At 51.1% G+C, this 18,134-nt stretch overlaps 1 protein-coding gene across 1 annotated transcript in view; it reads right to left on the bottom strand.

Moving 5' to 3' along the window:
* VILL (villin like) overlaps nt 1-2,857 on the bottom strand; it is a 36,927-nt gene extending 34,070 nt beyond the window's left edge. The window contains exon 1 of the mRNA XM_064422937.1: nt 2,302-2,857. The gene's annotated coding sequence lies outside the window, so the exon portion shown is untranslated. The remainder of the gene's footprint in view (nt 1-2,301) is intronic.
* Between the last annotated feature and the right edge of the window lie 15,277 nt (nt 2,858-18,134).

Genomic DNA, 18,134 nt, shown 5'->3' with positions numbered 1-18,134 from the left:
GCTGAACTGGATGCACATCACCTGATGCCTGGACTTTGCAGAGTGAAAGATGCCAAAGACTTTAAATGATAGTAGTCACCCCTTTCTGCATCCCTTTCACACCCAGAACGGGTGAAAATACAGTAGAAATGTATATCATCCAGGATAAACCACAATTAGGCCCATTTCCAGGGTTGTGTTATATGGAGAGAGAGCTCATGAGAGGAGAGGTTTTAATGAGTTGTGGGAGAGTGTTTCCCTTTGTGTCTGAAGGATCTGCTCCTCTGAGGGGACAACAGAGGCTGAAGAATGTATGTGAATAAACAAAGAGATATTTGGGGTGTGGTGTGGTTACCCTGGAGTCCTTCCTCTGGCAGATGCACATTTCACACATGGAAAGCCCAACCTGTGGCTTGTGCCAGTCCAGTGAGAACCTCAGAGGGCTGGCACAAAAATGTCATGAAGGAGGGACCTTGAGGAGGGTCAGTGGTAGCACAAGTGTTCCCCAGGGGTGACAAAAACACATCTGGGGTGGGTAACACCAAGGTTTTGGTTGTGCCCTGAGCTGCCTTCACTGCACTGAGCACTTCAGGGCTCTGCTTCCAAGTGGGTCACCACGTATTTAACTCTGGGAACTGAGGGAAGGCTTTTGGTGCAGCAGGATGTGCCCAGCACAGAGCTGAGCCCCAGCTCATTTCCATTTCCAAGCATGGGGCAGGTGCCCAAGCCAGCCTCCTCCTCAGCTGGGCATGGATCACCACAGGATGGGTGCTCCATAACAGAAAAGATAACAACTTCCATGCTCAAAGTGCAGAAAAAACTTGCACAGCTCTGTGGAAAAGACCAGGAGATGCTGTGAACATACAGAATCACAGAATAATGAGGTTGGAAGAGACCTCTAAGATCATTGATTCCAACCTATGTCCTAACACCTCAACTCAGAATCTAGACTATAGCACCAAGTGCCATGCCCAGCCTTTTTTTAAACACATCCAGAGATGGTGATTCCACCACCTCCCTGGGAAAAGCATTCCAGTGCTTTATTATTCTTTCAGTGAAGAAATTTTTTCCTAAGAAAAACATCTTCAGCATCCCTGGCCATGCAAGAGCAGGGATTTATTGACCCAGCCTAAGGGGAAGCCCCAAGGTACAGGAGGAGGCAGGAGATCAGGGTGACACTGCTCACAGCCATGGCACAAAACCTTTGCTCCCAGCTGGGAGACCTTGCCTCAAAGTCGTGCCTGGGAAAAAAAAACCATCATGAGACCTCTGTGTCTGCTGGTGAGAAGGGAGCTGGAGGAGGATAAAGGCATCCTGTTTGTGCAGGGAGGAGGAGGAGGAGGAGGGGAGGCTCACCTGGCTCTGCCAGGAGGAAGGTGAGGCAAGACGGCTGTAGGGATTTTTCTGCTCTGCCAGTCCTTGCACTGCCTTCCACCTGGCATCCCGGGGAAATGGTAAAACCCCGAGGAAGGGGAAAGCCAGTGCCCTCTGATTGTCTAATCTCTCCTTCGCAGGCCCTAATCAGCCCATTTAGCTGCGGTGTGTAAAAAGCACCTGGGTGATTCACCATCCAAGGGCTGCTCTGGCGGGGCGGGCTTGCTTCAGCTGCTCTAACACTTGTTTACATCTGCGTTGGGGCAGCCTTGAATAAGCGTGAACCTCCCACAGATGCTAATTCATATCAGCTCTCCTTTGTGTTAAATATTTATGTTCCTAATAGGCACGCCTAAGAAAAATACTGGCAAGCGAGCCAGCAGCTCCACTCCATTACAACTCAATTTTATCTCGGTGCAGCTCGCATCTCCAAAGAGCAGGATGAGAAAACATTCTATTTGCAGAGCTCAGCAGCTCGGCCATTAGCAATCTGTCGATCAGATGACGATAAAACCCATCCGTGAGAACTTCCAAAGACTTTCTGCGGCTGCCTGGACCCGTAACTGCGCCCCAAAGGCAGGCGAGCTTTTGGAAACCCCCACGGCAGCAAAGCACAAAACAACCCAGGCCCGGACAAAACGCTGTTAATTGGCTGCTGCACGAAATCAAAGCCAGGCTGTGCAGAGCTAAAGGAAAAGTTGTGTCCTCGGAGCTGATAGGGAGCCGGGATGGGCTCTTGGCAAGCTCAGCGCTGCTTGTTCCATCCCCAGACGATGTAAATCAGGGTGGGCTCCTTCCAGATGTGTCCATCCTGCTTTGCAACAGGGCAGGATTTTTAATTCATCATTTTTTCTGAGTATGAAGCGTATTAATTTTTTTGTTTGTTACCATCCCACATAAATTCATGGAACATTTCTGAAACTGGCAGGGTGCAGGGACCCGGCTTACCTTGCTGAAGTGCGCGCTGTCCTCGCAGGTGTCCCTTCTCCTCCAAGCCCAGCTCCCTCTCCTCCTCTCCGCCGACTTCCAAGGCACTTTTGTTCACTGCTCTGCTACCTTGTCAGCCGGGGAACAGCACTGCTCGGTAATTCAATCCTCTACTTAACCGCAGAGACACTCCTACCCGGAGATCACACCCATTCCCCGGCTCACGGGGGGACAAAGAGGGAGCCGGTGCGGGAGAGTTTCAGCCAACTCTGTTTGCATCAGATGTCCCCCGCTCTGAATTCCCTGAATAGTGATTAAGTGCTGCTTTCATTAAAAACCTGTTTTGTCCAGGTTAGCAGGGATTTTTTCCCTCCCTTTTCTCAAAGCAAGGTGCGGTGCTGCTCAGCCGTGTTAACCCTTGGGGCCAAAGAATTCCAGCTCCAATCGCTGGCTCTGACTTGTCCCGAATTTTGGCAAAGCTGTTCCAAGGGGGAAAGTGCTCGGGGAAGATCCCAGCTCTTCTTCTCCCTGCAAGGCTGAGCTGGGTGTCCCTGTGCTCACAAGGAGCCCTGGGTGAGGATTGCCCTCAGGTTTGGTGCCTGGAACGGGGATGTAACAGAGCATTGGAGTGTTTAACTGGGCTGCCCTCCCAGGAGAGGAGTAATGATAAACCAGACAGCCCAGCAGTGTTTGCTGAGCCACCTTCAGCAGCACAAAGCTCTGTGTGTGGACACTTGCAGCTCATTGCTGAGGAAAAAATCACCTGTGAGGGATGGCTAATACCTAAAAACTGTAATATCACAGCCACTGAAGGCTGGCTGGGGATGACCTGAGGAAAAACCATCTCCTGGCATTCCCAGCTGCTCCTGCCTGCCATTTGCTGCTGATGGAGGGAACATCCCTGTCTGGAGGAGGCACCACATGGTGCCTTGCCATCAGCCACCAGCTCTGTTCTTGGGGGACCCAGGGCTGTGTCCAGCTGTGCTCTGCATCTCTCTGAGGATGGAGACTTTTGGGGGACCCAGGGCTGTGCCCAGCTGTGCTCTGCACCTCTCTGAGGATGGAGACTTTTGGGGCACCCAGGGCTGTGCCCAGCTGTGCTCTGCACCTCTCTGGGGGTGGAAACTACACACAACCTCTCAGGACTGGCAGCTACCCAAGGCCTTCCCTTCAGATACATTTTTTTCCTTTGTTACTTCCTTAATTTTCTAGATTAGCCCCCACAATCTGAAAATAAATATGAATCAGCTCACCAGCTAAACCAGGTGGCTGAATGGGTTTAAACCACAGCTCCCACAGGTCTCATCCACTGACCACCGTCAGACCTCAGGGAGCTGTGGTGGGAGGGGTGCCCAAAATACCAGTGACACTGCCTGCAGCCCGGTGTGCCACTGACCACAGAGAGCTGCCAACCAGGGCGTGGGCTGGAGCTGCTTATTCAGCCTGGGTGTGCCCATTTCTGAGAGGATCACTGCAGAGACCAGAGTTTCACAGTTTAAGATGCAAACCCAACTCCTCACAAGTGATTTCTCTCTTCATGTCTGCAGGCTATGGCTCATAAACCTGTAACAGCCTTCACCTTTCATTCTTCATTATTTTCATGCCATTCTTTTCATTTCACCGTGCTGAGAGTGTTCATCTGTTGCAGGGGACAGAGGAACAATGCTTTGTGTTTCCTCCAGTCCACAGAGGATGGGGACCTGCACCAGGGTCTGCTTTTATCTTTGGAGCCCACCCTAAGCTGGCCCAGCAGTGAGGGTCACACACCAGCAGATCTGGTGGCAGGCATTGGGAGGTGGGGTGAAATCACCTGGACTCTTGGAGGATCAGCACCAAATCATGGTGGTTTCCCCTTCCCTTTTTGCCACATGGACTCGTTATCCCCAGAACCAAAGATGTAATTAATAGTTGGGTGTATTTTGGTGCTGATGTAAGTCAAGGCACATCCATGGCAGTGGCTATACGAGTCTGAGCTCTGGGATGGAGCCTGTCACTGCTATATCCACAGCTTTGCTCATGCACTTCAGGCTCCCACACAGGTGATGCCTGAGCTGCTGCCCTCTCCTCCTCTCCATTAGTGCCACAGTGAAAAACCACTAAATCATCCTGTTGAGCTTTTAAGGAGCCCAACTCTGCAGAAATATGTGCAAAGCAGTTTAGAACAGTCAATGCCAAGGGAAAAGAAGATCTTTGTCATAAAACTCATTTAGTGCTGAGCTGTAGGCACTTTTGCTTCCTGCTAATTCTGGTCATGCCATGGGGTTACAGAGCAGAAAACATTATTTCCGAGCAGTTTAACTCAGTAGTGGTGGAAAACAGCCTAGCCTGACTTCCAGAACTGAAACCTGAGCTGAGATGTCCCTGTCCAGCTGTGCTTCCCATGTGCTCAACTTGCTGCACTCGTGTCCTGGTGCTAAGCCTGGCCCTGGTATTCCCAGAGCTCACAGACCTTGTGGTTTGGGGGTTATTTTGTGCTTGCAGGTGGCAGATGAGGCAAGCCCAAGACACTGCAAGCATTGTCCAGGTCCATGCTGGGGTAAATCAGAGGCTGCTGGGAGGAAGAGAGCAGAACTGCAAGCTCAGGGTCTGGCAGCAGAATGGCCCAACATCTGCCTCAGCCTGGAGCAGCCCACGTTCCTGTGGACAGGGTTGACATTGTGCACGGGGAAACAGGTTCTGCCAAGGATGTGTTTGCAAAGTGACACCTTCCAAAGGCATTTCCAGCTCTCTTTTGGGTTGGAGCTCTGGGAGGAAGAGGGAAGGGCCAAGCCCTGCAGATGAGATAACACAGCAGGGGCCTCCTGCCTTGGAAAATCAAAGGAAGGAGTTAAAAAACCCTCACAAGCTGCTCAAATACCAGTGCTTCAGCCATCAGTCTGAGGCTAAAGACCCTGACCTGTAACAGCAAAAGCACTGCATGAATTTTTGAGAAGCTTTCAGGAGAGCTTTCCTTGACCCACAACCCAAGCAAGTGACATTTCACTGCAAGTCCCTCACGTGACATTTCACTGCAAGCCTCGTTCAGGCACTTCCCTGCCCTAAAAAATCACAATGACCAAATGAAAATCTGCACAGTGCCCCTTACAGGTGTAACTGCTGCTCTGATAGAGGAGGATTGGGTTGTAACCTGCTGCTCCCTCACCCCCTGTGCCCCTGGGTGTGGGGGAAAAGCTGAGAAGGCAATACAAATGCTTGTGTGCTGACTGCCAGATCATCTCTCAGATGAGACCTTATCATTCCCTGACAGGAGCTGGGGGTTGGTCTCCTCTCCCAGGTAACAAAAGAAAAAAGGAAGTGGTTCCAAGTTGTGCCAAAGGAGGTTGGATATTAGGAATAAAGTTTCTTCACCACAAGGGTTATCAGGCATTGGAACAGGCTGACCAGGGAAGTGGTGGGGTCACCATCCTTGAAGGGATTTAAAGATAGAGATGTGGCACTTGGGGACAGGGTTTAGTGGTGGCCTTGGCAGTGCTGGGTTACAGTTGATCTTGTGAGTCTTTTCCATCCCAAATGATCCTGTGGTCCTGTTCTGGAGCTCTGTGGGCAGCAGCTGACAGGGCAGCACAGAGCAGCCCCTGGCAGCCATCAGGGTGATGGTTAATGGTGAACAGCAGCAGGTGGGAACTTCTGGGGACAGGAGAAGGTGCCTGGGCACTCAGGTGAGGAGCGTGGCTGTGCTGCAGTGCACAGCAGTGCTGTCACACGCCTCTCCAGCCACAGGGAGTGGCTGCACCCTCCCCATGTCACCTCCTGTCAGTCAGTGGCTCCCTGCACTCTGAGAACCCTCAGTCCACTTCAGGAGCCCTCCCTCTGCAGACTCTGTGGAGACACAGGCAGGATGGGCCCCGTTCTGGAGAAAGGCATGGCCTTGGCACGAGGGTAAATGCTGGTTTGGGGCAGGAGTAGCTTTGGCAAGAGCTCTGGAGATGCAGTTCACCCTTCCAGAGCCAGCAGCTCCTAGCAGGTTCAGACAGGAGCAGTTTCTGACATGGAGCAAACCTGTAGCTGTTGCTCCAGTTTATTACTTGGCCACGTTAGTGTAAAATCCATTTTAAGCCATCTGTGTTGGGCTGGGGACTGGAGAGGTGGGGCTCGTGTGTCCTCAGGCTTATGGGCAAAAGTACCCCTTGAGAGAGAGACAGAGGTGGTGACTTCTTGCAGCATTGCCAGCAAGGTCTGCCAGGGCTTCTGGTCAGTCTTGAACCCTCTTCTGCATCCTAAAATGTCTACAGCCCATCCTTGGAGGTGGGATGCACCACTCTAAGTCTCTGCTAGCCAGGAGAAATACCTCAATGAATATAACCACAGCAAGACTGATGGAATGGCTGTATTGTGTCCCTTGGTCTGTCCCTGTGAGCTCTGGCTGGAGTTTTTGCAGAGGGATGTACAGCAGCATGTTTTCCAAAATTACTTTTGGGAGAATTACATTCTCCCAGTCTTTGGAGTAGGAGGTTTGTTCCAGGCTTCTGTCTTGGAGCAAAAGAGCTGCCCTGCCGTTGCAGGAGGTAAATCTGCAGCTGCTGGGTGCAGGGGAGGTGGCAGAGGAGGGGCAGCTGCCCAGCCTGTGTGCACTGTGGGTTGGGCTCCTCTGCACCTCTCCCCTTTAACCTCGCCCGCCACAGCCAGGAATCAGCAGGTGCAGAGGGAACAGGACAGCCCAGGTGGGACCCTGACGTGGCAGCCCTGGCTGCCTTCCAGGAATGCAGGAAATGGGCCCCAGGCCAGATCTGGATGTGCTCAGACCATTGTTTTATCTGGGGAAACTTCCAGAACCACCCAAACCCCCAAGAGCCGTCACCCCCTTGTTGCTGTCAAAGCCTGCTCCTAATGCTGATGGGCACAAAATGTTCTTTGGGTTATCTCACTATCTGCTAAGATGGATGAGGTTTGTGCTGGGAAAAACTTGGCTTTGCTACTGCAAATGAAAATGAGCCAGAGGCTTTTCCAGAATGCCAAGAAACTTTAGGGAAGTGCTTGGTGGCAGTGAAGGCTCAGCAGGAGCTGATCCTTTAGGGAAAGAGATGGAGTCTGACAGGGTGAGTTTGATGGCAGCTTCACAGGGTAACCACGGGGGAACATTGTGCAGGAAAACAAAGCTGGGCAGTTCCTGTTCCTGAGGGTTTTTCTCAGTTGTACTCAAGCCACAGCTGGCTGAGCCATTTGGACTATCACCTGCTGATTCTTGATATTAAACTGCAGTCTTCTAGAGATCTTAAATCCTGATTCAGGACTTAATCCCAGGTGAGGCATTGTGGGAGCCTTGCACTGAGATGTGTTCCTGTTCCATGTCTGCCGTAAGAAGGCAGCAGGGATTATTGCTTGCCCTGACAGGGATGATAGCAGGGAGGGAGCACAGGATACACACAGAGGTTTTCCAGCCAGGATCACTGGGAACTGGGTAATAAAAGCAAAACCAAACCCAGATCACCCAAACACGAGCCTGGCAACTTGGGAATGGTACCCAACCTCCTCCTGATCATCCTGTCACCACCCTGTCCCTCAGCCACAGAATCACTGAGGCTGGAAAAGACCTCTCAGATCACTGAGTCCAGCACTGCCAGGTCCTCCACTAAACCCTGTCCCCAGGTGCCACATCTACGGGGTTTTGAACATTTCCAGGGATGGTGACTGCACCACTTCCTGTGCCAATGCCTGGCCACCCTTTCAGCCCTCGTGTGGATCAGATGTTTCCCTCAGAGAAATGTTTACACCTTGAAGAAGGAGACAGTGGGAGAGGAAGGAAAAACAGCAGAGAGGATCAGTAAAAACCAACGCCCCTGCAAAGAGAACAGTTTTGCAAAATCGCTGCATGGATAGTTTAGGAGTTCCACAAAACCTCAGGGGCTCTCTCACAGCCCTAATGGAAACCTTATGAAACCCAGCAAATTCCAGCACACTTTGGTCAGGGTCATCAGGCAGAGCCTCTGCCATTCCCAGTGTCAGCTGGGTCCAGCAGAAAGGAGACATTTCACAGGCAGGGGAGGCTCAGCCCCAGCGCTGGTTAATGGGTGTGTGAGCCTGGCAAAGGTCATCCCATGGCGTCCTGTGGAGGAGGAAATCACTTGTGCTGTGGCAGGGACAGCCCTTGAGGTCCAGGTTCCTTGGAACTGTCCTTTCATGGGAATCACACCACGAGCAAGCAAGATGAGAGAACAATACCTTGTTCTACCAAGCTGTGGCAAACAGAGGTTATTTATGCCCTTTGGACAAGATTACCTGAGATGTCCATGCAGGAACCAGAAAGTTGGCTCAGTTTCCCCACAGCTCATGCCCATCCTGCAGGAGAGGTAGCCTGGGTTTCTCTCCTGCAGAGTAAAAAGGCTGCTTCTTTAGCACTCAGTAATCCAAGTGGGTTTTAATCCCAGTGGTTTCACTGTGGGTCAGGATCACTGGATGCTGAGGTAGCCATGGAACAGGTTGGCTTTACTGGTGAAGGCAGCTGGAGCTCTCACCCTCACTGTTTATTCCCTTTTTTCCTTATTTCCCTTTTTCCTCAGGCAGACCAGAAATTTTCACAACTGTGGGAAACCTGGTTGCTCCTGTTGGTGACCCAAGTTCCCACAGAATAACCCCACCCTCCCTTGCAAACTTAATTTTTAACCCGTCTCATTTCAGTGACCAGGCTGCACGTGTGAGTACAGAAAGTCACCGTGTGCTTGGGGAGTCAGGATGAAATCCTGAATCCCTGCCTTTGCCAGGGCCCACCGGCCTCTCCCAGGAAATTGTTAGCAGCACAGCAGCTGCCAGTCTGGGGAGCACAGGGGATGGCCTTTTCCTGTGTCAGGTGGGAATTGTGCCCTGACAGAGAATCCAGATTTTTCTTAGGGACTTTCCCCAAAACAGAGCAAAGATTTCTCCAGGAGTCTGGCAGCTGAGTTGAGTTCATCACTGCACTTGTTCACGTGTGCCAGCAGAGCTCATTAATCCAGCTCTGAGGAGGTGCAGGAGCGTGAGGACAAACCCTGCAAGCCTGGCAGCTGCAGGCAGAGCCGGGGCTGTGCCTGCATGGCCAGGGGACAGCAGGGCTGGGGCTGCCCGGGTGGAGCTATTGTCTGCAGGAATGCAGCCCTGCCTGTGCCAACCAGGAAGGAGCAACAAAAATCCACCACCCCTAAAGGCTGGGGAAATGCCACCCTGCTCTGTCTGTGCCTGGTGTCCTTCCTTGGCCCATTGCCCCCCAGCAGATGTGGGTCACTCAGCTCTGCCAGCCCCGCTGCCCACACCAGAGGGGATGATCCCACCACAGCCTGGTTCAGCTGATGGATGTGCTGTGCACACCTCCCCGTGTGGCCCCCACACTTCTGCACCCCCTTCTTGTAGATCAGCCCGAGGATCACAGACTGGGTGGGCTGGGACCACAGGACTTCTCAAAAATGGAAGATAGAATAGCTAAGGCTGGAAAGGACTTCTAAGGTCACTGAGTCCAACCAGCACTGCCACGTTTACCACCAAACCATACCCCCAAGATAAAGTGTAAGATTGATTTTACCATTACAGCTTTTCAATGGGCGAAGAATTCAAGCAGCCATTCTTTAGGACACATCACAGTCTATGGACTTCAGCTGCCTTATCAGAAATGATCTCCACAGAGTCCAGACCAGAGCTGACCCCCCAGCTCCTGTGTCCCCTGTCCCCTCTGGGCCACCTCCTGCTCTGCTGCATGTGGAGATAAAAGGCCAGCCACAGTCCTGGGTGCCAGCAAGGATTGGTGTCGCCCAGCCTGTGCATGACAGGCTGCTGCCTGAAACCCTCCAGCTTTCATTGCCACAAGGCTGATACACCCAGTGCTTCCCAGGAACCTTTTGGGGTTATCCCATGGGAATAACTGGAATAGTCACACTGGCACCACCCAGAGCCAGCTCAGATGGGCCCAGAGCCTTTTCCCAGGAAGTTCTGGTTACTGTGTTTGAACACCAAACAAGAAGCTCACGTTACTTCCCTGTGGGATGGGACTCCTTCTGACACAAGTGAGAGGTTGTTCCAGAGGCAGCCCTGTGCCACACTGAACAGAAACTGGCTGGATTATTGTGTCTCCTGACTTTTCCAGGCTGTTCTGAACAGCAGCACTCACTCAGGGAGCTTGTCCTACAAAGGGCAGTGTTATCTCACCTATTTTTGGCACCAGGGGAAAGCACGAGGAGCTGCAGAACTTGCCTCTCCTTACGCCCAGGGCTTGGCTGTGTTTAATTTGGATTAAACACATTACCCAGTGGAGCAGAGGGGCACGAGCACACAGCACAGCATGCCAGGCAATCTCCCTGCTCACCAAAACCGCCTGGGGACAGGCAGACATGGCACCAGTGACATCACCATGCACCTGGGCTCTCCCCTGTGTCTCGGGCTCTGCCTGGCCTGCAGACAGAGGCATCACTCCCTTTGCAAACAGGGAGAGGGAGGAGGAGGAGCCAGGGGAGGAGGGAAGGGCAGGGCACTCACACCTGAGCAGGAGTCCTGGCCCTTGAGGCAGATCTGCTGCACCCACGCCTGGGTTTGGGATGTTTTCTCTCCTCAGCAAGGATCTGGATGAGGCTGGGTGTTGTATTTGCAGACAACACCCATGTCAGGGAGGAAGGATGAATCTGACTCTATGTTCTTAAAAGGCTAATTCATTACTTTATTATACTATATTGTATAAAGAATACTATACTAGAGAATACAGAAAGGATACTTACTGAATGCTAAAAAAGTAATAATGAAAACTGGTGACTCTCTCCAGTGTCCCAACACAGCTTGGCACTGATTGGCCAAAGAGTGAAAAAAACTCACAGCAGAATCCAATGAAACAATCACCTGTGGGTAAACAATCTCCAAACACATTCCAGATGAGCACAACACAGGAGAAGCAAATGAGGTAAGAATTGTTTTCCTTTTCTCTGAGGCTTCTCAGCTTCCCAGGAGAAAAATCCTGGGTGAAGGGATTTTTTCAGAGAATGTGAATGCCACAGCTGAGGACCAGACAAGAGTGGGACTCTATTCCTCTTTGCTCAAAGATTTCCTGGGGAGGACTTCTCCAGACCACATTCCTTCTGCACAGAAATCCAGCTCCAGAAGAGGATTTTGGGAGAGGCCCCAAATGATGCCTCCAGGGCTGCATTCCTGTGCTGATGGATGAATCATTCTCCAGTCCCGAAAGGAAAGAGCCCAGATGAAGGCCAGGAACCAGGGAGGAGGGGACTGGAACAGGCTGGACTGGTTTGCAAGCTTCAGGCAGCTGAGTGAAGGCAAGGAGAGCAGTGAGCACCCAGCTCTGAGTGTGTTTGCACATCTCTGCCTGCCCTGTCCTGGCAGCTGCAGCCTCTGCTCCCTCCCAGGAACTGCAGGGACACAGGGATTGGGGAACACAGGGATTGGGGAACTGCAGGAGACACAGGGATTGGGGAACAAAGGGATTGGAGAACTGCAGGAGACACAGGAATTGGGGAATTCAGGGGACATAGGAATTGGGGAACAAGGGGATTGGTGAACTGCAGGGACACAGGGATTAGGGAACAAAGGGATTGAGGAACTGCAGAGGACAGAGGGACTGGGGAACAAAGAGAGAAAGGGATTGGGGAACTGCAGGAGACACAGGAATTGGGGAACTGCAGGGACACAGGGATTAGGGAACAAAGGGATTGGGGAACAAAGGGAGAAAGGGATTGGGGAACTGCAGGGAACACAGGGATTGGGGAATTTCAGGAAACTCAGGGATTAGGGAACTGCAGGGGACTGGGGAGCTGCAGGTACACAGGAGAGCAGGGGGACACAGGGATTGGGGAACTGTAAGGAACACAGGGATTGGGGAATTTCAGGAAACTCAGGGGTTGGGGAGCTCAGGGGACACAGGGGTTGGGGAGCTCAGGGGACACAGGGATTGGGGAATTTCAGGAAACACAGGGATTGGGGAACTGCAGGGGACACAGGGATTGGAGAACTGCAGGGGACACAGGGATTGGGGAACTGCAGGGACACAGGGATTGGGGAACTGCAGGGGACACAGGGATTGCTGCTGCCCGGGGAGCAAAGGACCTGATGTTTCTAAAGGGCCACACTTTACACACAGGAAATGTGTGGTGTGAACAACTGAAGCACCAGAGGTTTCTCAGGAACATTTTTGCACTTTGCACAGAAAATGGCAATTATTCAATAAAAGCCCACGCCCCAGCTCTCAGCCATTTCAGCCAAAATCCAAACCACTTCAAATCTCCAGTGACGCAGGCTTGAAGTTATTTCCTTCCATCCCCTTTCTTCTCTCCCAAATCAGCCTTCCCAGCTGGATTACACTTCCCAAAGTCTCCAACCCTCTTCACTGGGCTGCTTTGCACTCCCTGGCAGCAGAGCAGCAGCAGGTAGCTCCTTCCTGGCTGCTGGCAGCTCCCACAACGTTTGCTTTTGAAGATGAGTCCAGATGCATTTGTGCCAGAGAATTGCAGCTGCAGATGTTCTTGTGGCCCCAGGGATGCAGGGGTGGCCAGAAGCCTCACCTGCAGCACGGTGACAGTGACAGGGTGTGCTGGTCCAGATCAGGGGTGTCCCCACTCAGACAAGGGAAATGGGAAATGAAGGAATCTGAAGAGGACACACAGCTCCTGCCCAGCTGTGTTTGGGGTCTGCAGAGCTGCGTGCTGCTGGAGCCCAGGGGCTGGGTTTGTTCAAGATCTTCACTAAAAGGAGCTCACAGGTGCTACAGGTACCTCACTTTGGCATTCATATTGGAGAGAGAAGTGAAAAGAGGTGGGGAGGAGCTGGAAGAGGAAGAGGAAGAGGAAGAGGAAGAGGAAGAGAAGAGAAGAGAAGAGAAGAGAAGAGAAGAGAAGAGAAGAGAAGAGAAGAGAAGAGAAGAGAAGAGAAGAGAAGAGAAGAGAAGAGAAGAGAAGAGAAGAGAAGAGAAGAGGTTTTCAATTGGAAAAGATCTACAGGAATCATCCACTCCAAAAGCAGCACAGGCCCTTGCAGGAAGGATGTAACTGTATATCAAATTCAGGGTGCCCCCAATGCAGGGAGTGATTGGCATCTGACTCTATGATTTAGAAGGTTGAACAATTGCTTTATTAAAGAATATTATATTACACTACACTGTACTATATTAAAAATATACTGTACTATACTATACAAAAGATACTACTAAAGAAAAACCCATGAGTGTCTCCAGACAGCTGGGACATAGCTTTGACCTAATTGGCCAATTAATAAAAACAACTATTACTAGAATCTAATTACTTAATCTTTTCAGGTAAATAATTTTCTTAACACATTCCACATGTGCAAAAACAACAGGAGCAGCAAGTAGAGATAAGAATTGTTTTCTTTTCTCTCTGTGCTTCTGCAGGTAAAAGCCCTGAGAGAGAGAATTATCTCTCTCTGCTCAGAGAATGTGAATGCCACAGCTGTATGGTTGTCCTTGCACATTGCTGAAATCTCATTTTTGTGTTGAGAATTAATCCTCTTTTTGGATGTGACACAAATCAGACATCCTGCTGAAAGCCAGGCATTTATCCTGGTAACAACTTCCTCCCTCTTCTAGAATCCTGGGGTGGTTTGGGTTGGAAGGGACCTTAAAGATTATTTAGTTCCTGCCCCCTGCCATGGGCAGGGACATCAGAGGAAGGCAGAGCCTCTCTCTGTGATATTTTTCTCCCCCTGTGCTTTCCACACTCTGTTCTGTGGCACTCCTAGCCCACTTTATCTCTGATTTATCTGTTTATCTCCACTTTATCTCTGATTTCTGCCCTGGGGCTCACTGGCACTGGCCACAGCTCTGTGGAAGCCTCTCTGGCATCCAGCAGAGCAGCAGCACTTATTTCCCAGTTTTTATATAACTCCCCTTTTGAAAACCCCTATTCCTCAGATGAGATGGGGATTTTTTTGGCAATGCTTTGTTGGTTTAAACTCATGTATTTTTTCCTTCTGAAGCACAGCACAGGTGATCCAGCCAGACCTTGGCATTCATTGCACAGGACCATTCAATCTCTAAATTTGGAAAAGACCTTTGTGATCCATGAGTGCAATCTTTAACCCAGCACTGCCAAGCCCACCACTAAACCCAGTCCCCAAGTGCCACATCTACACATTTTTTGGACACTTCCAGGGATGGTGGCTCCACCACTGCCCTGGGCAGCCTGTTCCACCCTTGTGGTGAATAAATATTCCTAAAGATCCAAACTAAACCTTCCCTGGCACAACTTGGGGACATTTCCTCTTGTCCTGTGGGAGAAGAGACCAACTCCCACTTCATCACCTCCTCCTTTTATCCCCCTGATCTCTATTCCTGTGTTTGATCTGCTTGGATTTGTCACTCAGGGAGATCTCCCTGCTCACATCTCTGATTTCAGTCGTTCCCAGGGCAAACTCTCTTCTGCTCCTCCTGGGTTTTCAACTGCAGATTGTTCCTCCCTGGCTTCAGAGACCCCTCCCTGGTCTGGCTGGGGGAGCATCAGTCAGGTGTGGCTGTACCCACAGATCCACTGACAGAGGAGGTGATTTTGCACAGAGCTTCTCTAAAATGGCAGCAGTGTCTAACACAGAGCCTTGCTTTCCTCTCCCTGCAGCTCCACAGCTCAGCTCACACAAGGCAGTCACCAAATCCTCACGGGAAAGGGCTCTCCCTGGAGAAACTGCTGCAAGAAATTACGCTTGGAAAGTCCCTCCAAGCCCGCCCAGCTTAGGCAGCTGAGCTCGAGACAGGATTTAGCTCTTTCCAGGGGGCTTTTGGGCATGACTAAAGCAATTTTTCCCAGATTTTCTATAAGCAGCACTTCTGGCCAGGCTGGGGGAGCTGAAGGATGAGCAAAGCTGTGTTAAAACCTCTGGTGGAGACAGATATCAGCTGGAGCAGATGACAGCAAGGTGTCTTGGTTTGCAAAGACAGGTGTCTGCTAAGGAAGGCAGGAGCCTCCCCTGAACTGGAAATTGTAAACCCCCTCCCTCTGAATTATTATAAATTTGAAATTAAGGGGCTCCCAGGCAAAGATATGGGAGCAGGAATAACAGCTCCTTTATTAGGGAAGAAAATTGAAAAATAAAATAAACAATGGAGTAAATCAAAACAACACTGACAGAGTCAGAACACAGCCTGACACCCTCTGGGTTGGGGTGTTGGCAGCAGTCCAATGGGAATTGTGGCTGAGCCCTCCTGGAGTGTCAGGTGTGGTTCTGCTGGAGCAGGGATCCTGAAGAAAGGTGGAGTCTTCCACTGAAGATCCAGTGGAAGAGGCAGCTGCTGCCCTGAGAATCCAGTCAAAATGCTGTTCTGGTGTCCCTAGATCTCAGATTGTATCCAGGTAGGAATGCTTGGCTCCTGCCCTGGGCAGAGCATCTCCCCATGGGATGCTGGAATTTGATCAGCCCTGCAGGGACACTCAGTGGCCATGGACAGCAGAGATCTCCTGGAGGGAGGATTGGCTGTGGGAGAGATAAAGAAAACTGCCCCATGAACAGAGAACTGCCCCAGCTCTGGCAGATGGTGATAGAACACACACATTGCCTCACAATCTGGGACACAAGGGAAACACTGACCTCAGCCTACCCAGTGGGAGGTGTCCCTGCCATGGCAGGGCCTTGGGACTGGATGAGCTTTAAGGTCCCTTCCAGCCCAAACCATTCCAGGATTCAGTGAATGACTTCTTGTCCAGTCCCACCTTGGGCTGACCTGAGATGAGAGAGGTTTCTCCCAGCACTGTTTTTCCCAGGGAGGTCACTCTGCCCCTGTGCTCAGCTCTGCTAGGGTCACACCTGCAGTGCTGTGCCCAGCTCTGGCCCCTCAGCTTGGGAAGGACCTTGGGACACTGAGCACATCCAGAGGGGACAGCGAGGCTGGAGAGGGGCTGGGAACACAAACCCTGAGAGGAACCCCTGAGGGAGCTGGGGGTGCTCAGCCTGGAGAAAAGGAGACTCAGGGCTGCCCTCCTCACTCTGCACAGCTCCTGAAAGGTGCCTGTGCTCAGCTGGGGCTGGGCTCTTTCTCCAGCAGCACTGACACAACCAGAGCACACAGCCTCCAGCTGCACCAAGGGAATACAGGCTGGATATCAGGAAAAAGTTTTTCCAGAAAGATTGATAAAGCTCTGGAATGGCTGCCCGGGGAGGTGGTGCAGTCCCCATCCCTGGGTGTGTTTAACAAAGCCTGGATGTGGCACTGGGTGCCAGGGTTGAGTTGAGCTGTTGGGGCTGGGTTGGACTCGATGATCTTGAAGGTCTCTTCCAGCCTGGTCATTCTGGGAATTCTGTGGAACAGGCACCTGATGTTATTTTCCCCACTCCTGCATGTTTTCCAGCTCAGACAGCCGAGGTTTGTTGCAGTGCTTTGAAGCTGCTGCTGGAGATCTGAGGGCAGCTCCAGTCCCTGACAGATTGTGCTTCCCCTCCTCCCTCCTGCCTCAGCCTGACACAGTCATTCTCCCCTCCCACCCTGCACTGTGCAATTTTAAATCAAGCATCAGGATAAGCTCTGAACATTTAGGAAAACAGGCCTGTGCTTTCACACAATTTACAGAGCTGGACTGGGACCTTTTAGAATTCAGCCTCTCTCTCCCCTTCCCTCCCTTGAATGGTGGTTTAGGCTACCTGCAAGCTAAAATTGAATGTTCAGAGGCCACATACAGCTCACTGGTACAGCAGCAGCCTTAGTTTTCCCATCTGTGTTTCTTTCATTACAGCAGTGCAGCTTTTTTTATATCAGCCTCAAGGCTGTTGGTTGATAAAAGCAGTAAAGCTGTAGTTGCTGCTCATTTAAAGAAAAAAAAAAGGAAATAAAATAATAATCACAGGATTGTTATGAGCTTTGAAAATGCTGTTGAAAAAATTACTTTTTTTTTTTTTACATTGTTCCAGAGCTGCCTAAGAGTAGGAGAGGGGAGCAGAAAGTTTGTAGGAATCGACAATGCTGAGGTTTGTTTTGAAAAAATATTGGCATTTAAAAAGGCAACTCAGAGCACTTTGACCCATCCCTAATTGCTGTCATTCTCAGCAGGGCCATGGCAGGTGGGATCTCTCAGAATCCCAGAATGGCTTGGGTTGGAAGGGATATTAAAACTCACCCAGTTCCTCCTTCCACTATCCCAGGTTGCTCCAAGCCCTGTCCAGCCTGGCCTTGGACACTTCCAGGGATCCAGGGGCAGCCACAGCTTCTCTGGGAATCTGTGCCAAGAATTTCTTCCTAATAACTAATCCAAATTTCTCTTTCAGTTTAAAGCCATCCCCCCATGCCCTGTCCTTCCATCCCTCGTCCCCAGTCCCTCTGCAGCTCTCCTGGAGCCCCTTCAGGCCCTGGAAGGGCTCTGAGCTCTCCCTGGAGCCTTCTCCTCTCCAGGTGAGCACCCCCAGCTCTCCCAGCCTGGCTCCATCCCTTGGAACACCTCCATGGCCTCCTCTGGGGTTGCTCCAGCAGCTCCAGTTTTTGTTGTGTTGGGACTCCAAAGCTGCTCCCAGCCCTGCAGGAGGGCAGAGCAGAGGGGGAATCACCTCCCTCCCCCTGCTGGTGCCAGTTCTGGTGATGCAGCCCAGGATGGGCTCCACGTGCTGCAGGATGAGCTGCTGCTCTCTGTGTTTGCCCAGGTTCTTAATGATCTAATTTCTGCTTCACTGATAATCACACATCAGTTCTCAGGAGGTGCCTGCTCTAAAGCTCAAAATGATATCAGGGAAAAGAACCCACCATTATGACTAATTAGTGGCTCTGCTTCAGCATTTCTGACTGTCTCCAGGATGGAGCTGATACCTATTTTGGTAGTGAGATCCCTAAAAATGGGTGACAGCATACAAACCCAGTGCCTGTGTGATCCAGCCTGTCAGCAAGCACATCAAATTCATTATTTTAAAAAACATCACAACAAAGTGTCACAGCTGACAACCTGGTTATGAAAAAGTTAAAAGAAGAA

The sequence above is a fragment of the Passer domesticus genome, chromosome 1, assembly GCF_036417665.1.
Source record: "Passer domesticus isolate bPasDom1 chromosome 1, bPasDom1.hap1, whole genome shotgun sequence".
In the NCBI taxonomy this organism is placed as follows: domain Eukaryota; kingdom Metazoa; phylum Chordata; class Aves; order Passeriformes; family Passeridae; genus Passer; species Passer domesticus.
Note: the sequence above shows the minus strand (reverse complement) of the source record. Positions and strands in the feature narration are given on the sequence as shown.